Source organism: Fulmarus glacialis, unplaced genomic scaffold (assembly GCF_000690835.1).
Source record: "Fulmarus glacialis isolate BGI_N327 unplaced genomic scaffold, ASM69083v1 scaffold12233, whole genome shotgun sequence".
In the NCBI taxonomy this organism is placed as follows: domain Eukaryota; kingdom Metazoa; phylum Chordata; class Aves; order Procellariiformes; family Procellariidae; genus Fulmarus; species Fulmarus glacialis.
The window spans coordinates 111,967-115,137 of NW_009201166.1; positions in this window are offsets into that span (position 1 = coordinate 111,967).

Here is a 3,171-nt window from a genome sequence, read left to right on the forward strand (position 1 = left end):
ACATTCTCCTACATTCTTCCTTTTGTAAGGGTAATTCTTGTTTTAAGTTGGGATATCTAAATAACATTCTGCAAGCAGCTGGGTTCTTTAATTTGCTAGCATTCAAATTTTAAGTGGATAGTTCCCTTTGTGGTTCAAATACAAAGTGCATGAGGTCTACCTGGAAGTGCTCACATGATTGAGTAGGATCTCCTTGAAGTTACCACCATCTCTGGGTGCAGGGTTTGGCTCACATCAGCCTTCTTTCTGGGGTCAGCGCTACCAGACTTCAATGATTTGTAGAGCACACAGCAAATATTGATATACAGAGACTGCAGTTGCCCAAAGAAGCAAAAGTTTGATGCAACCTGTTATATAAGATTGTTTTTAAAAATCATTAAAAAATAAAATACAGCTAAAATGGAGATAATACTAATGAGGACTCCTATCTGTAAAATCCAATGACTTGGTGGAGACTATGTCTGGTAATCAACAGAAACATAAGATCAGAAATCAATGGATTAAAATTAATAACCCAGAAACTGGGTTTGATTACTGAACAAAATATCAAGGGGAAGTGCTGCTCCATTCATGACTTTCTTTGGGCAAGTGAAGCAGGAGGAAGCTTGATTTGACACTGATGCCAAAAAAACAGCTTGATTGAAAGGTGTGAGATTTACAGTCAGGGTTACTACTCCCAACATTATCAGAGACTACAGGATCCATTCTGACACTGTAGGATTTCACTGTCCTGATTGCGTGGCATGACTAGTCCGAAACAGACCATAAAAGGGGATCTGATAATTCCAGTTCTACTGTCTTCACCTAATTTGGGACACTCCGTGATGTGTGAGATTTGCATTCCTACTATGACCCTCTCCTTCCCTGTCTTCTTTTATTTCCTCACTTTATTTCTTGTCTTTCATGTCTTTCCTTCTCTTGTTTTTAATAAGAACCTGGCTTAGCAGACAAGACTAATTTTGCTGTGTTGTTTCAGGTCTCCAACTAAGAGAGCACCGGTTGGCTCCAACTCAGTCTGATGCTGGTACAGGTTTGCCAGATCTTGCTGAAGCTGATACAACGATGGACTTGTTTTCCTCAGAGTATGTGTAAGAGAGGGCACTAAGCCAAACATTGTGTTTGTATTTTTGCTCTTCTTTTCTGGGTTTTGCTCTCCCCTTTTTCGTGGCTTGTCTAATTTGTTCTTCAGATAAAACAGGATTAGACCCTAGCAGCTACAGGTCCTACAGGTCTATCCATTTCAGTTGGCTTCTTTACCTTTCTTCAGAACATATATCTCCAAAACATCTAAAACGGATGTTTATAGCCATGATTAATACCAACTGAACAGATTGTCAGAGGGACTGGTACAAAGAGTGGAGGTATTTCGTTTCCTAAATCTAAAGGAAAAGGAAATACAGGAATGTTACTAAAGTGAAAGCCATATTATATACTTTATATTTTGATTATTTGAACTTTTTTGCCTTTTATTTGTATTGTGATAAAAGTTTTTTTTTTTCTTCATGGTAGCTATTTCTATGGTTGATATTAAGCAGACCTGACATCTACACTGTCTGCTTTTGTTAACCGCTTACTGTTGTCCAGAGACAGGGTCATATACATGAATGCTTTTGACTTGGGGTTGAGATTAACACAACAACACATTATGGATTATATTTTTAAAAGTGGATTAAGAGTCAGTCTAGTGAGGCATATTTTGTAACCACATGGTCTTTGTTTCCAATTACACATTCGTCAAACAGAGATTTACAGTGCAGTCCTTACTCTTACCACTCAGATGGCATTGCACATCTAGAACAGAGAGCAGAATTTCATCCAGGCTACTTACAAAGAAATTCCAAAATCCTTAAAGAACTGAGAGACTTCACTGAGAGTCCATCTGTAAGTGCTCTTAACATAGAAGAACAAAATAAGTGTGGCTATTATTTGTGGAAACCTGATTAATGTGAGTTGCACAGTAATGAGGAAAATATACTCAGAGGTTCTTGCCTTCTGTCTGAACTAAGAATGTATATACAATTTATGTAAAATATAGATATCTTCAGTGTCTTTTTTCTAATTAGGTATAGTGGCTTTCCAGAGTATTTCTTTGTTTTATATTAGAGGCCCTGAGGCCTATAGCAAATTAAACACAAAGGGCCAGGCAGCTGGCAGGAGCCTGAGGCAACTCAGTCTAACGGTAGTGTAGATCAGGACCTTTAGGATTTTACAGTAACCCAAAACCAGAATGAATGGCTGGTGTTTTGAGCATCAGAGGCTTTGGCGCCTCTTTTAGACAACTAGAACTGTAGAGAAAATCAGCTCTAGTCAGGTGTTTAATAGGACAAAACGTTCAATCACTTAGTTGCCAAAATTGTATTTCATGAGATATTCCCCTAATTAGAATGTCTTAAAGGATTGTTGCTAGAAGAGAATAAGGAGAGGGCATTCATGGATAGTCTACAGTTTAAAAATAATTTCTTGAGACCTCTTGCTTTCCAAGCACACTCAGATAAAAGTTTCAGTGGTTTATCAGCAGTGTGCATGGCAGTCAGCTCATCTCTGAACCTGTGGTCATCGGATCACCTCAGCTAGGTTTGGAGGACAACAACATGATTGTTCAGTGAGGTGACTAGAGGAACTAATTAAAGATGAGAGCTTGACGTGCATAAATTAGGTAGCAAGAGAGCATAGTTTGCTAAAACACAACAGAAGCAAACTCCATGGAAAGGAGAGACTGTGTATAGTGTATTACAATGATGCAACAGGATGAACTGAGAAATGGTCAGTCTGAAGGGCCACAGCTGGGGAAGAGAGATTATATCCATACTTACATGGAACCTATCATCTCGACACATGGTGGCAGCAGAAAGCATGGCCTGTGGGGTTAGGGGAGTCGTGTGGTCTGGTTATAGCTAGGAGAATGAGTACCAGCTGCTATTACTTGACCCTTGTGCATAGCGTGCATTGACTCTGCCCAGCTCTCTGATTGTACAGACAAGTTCTATGGCTTCTAAAATTTTCCTCCTTTGTATTAAAACAGTGCCATTTTGTAATGAAAACCTAACTAGGATATCATTCCCAAACTCTGAATCTCATTAGGTGACTGTTTTACAGCACTTAGTGTGCCACCTTTTTATGCACACTTGAGATCAGTTTACCAGCCCCTCCCAATGATTCTGGCACTCTTTC